The following is a 281-nucleotide window of genomic DNA, read 5'->3' on the forward strand; positions in this document are numbered from 1 at the left end:
CGAGAAAGTGTGAGTTAGGGAGAGATACACATATAAGCTTACTATAGCCAGATGCAATATCGAAAAAAAGTAATATATTACTCAATGTAAAATAATACTAAGAGAAAGTATAAAAAAAAACAAGAAAAGAACAGGCGGCAGATACTGCTTTTGGCAGGATATAGCTTGGGTGTGACACTTGCTGTGCTTTTTGGACGCAGGATTCCAATAAGGAGGTTTGGAACTGAAATATTCGTAGGACTGAAGTTTAAGCCGATCTGAGCTAGGCATCAGAGAATTGA

The sequence above is a fragment of the Penaeus monodon genome, chromosome 20 (assembly GCF_015228065.2).
Source record: "Penaeus monodon isolate SGIC_2016 chromosome 20, NSTDA_Pmon_1, whole genome shotgun sequence".
NCBI classification, from domain to species: domain Eukaryota; kingdom Metazoa; phylum Arthropoda; class Malacostraca; order Decapoda; family Penaeidae; genus Penaeus; species Penaeus monodon.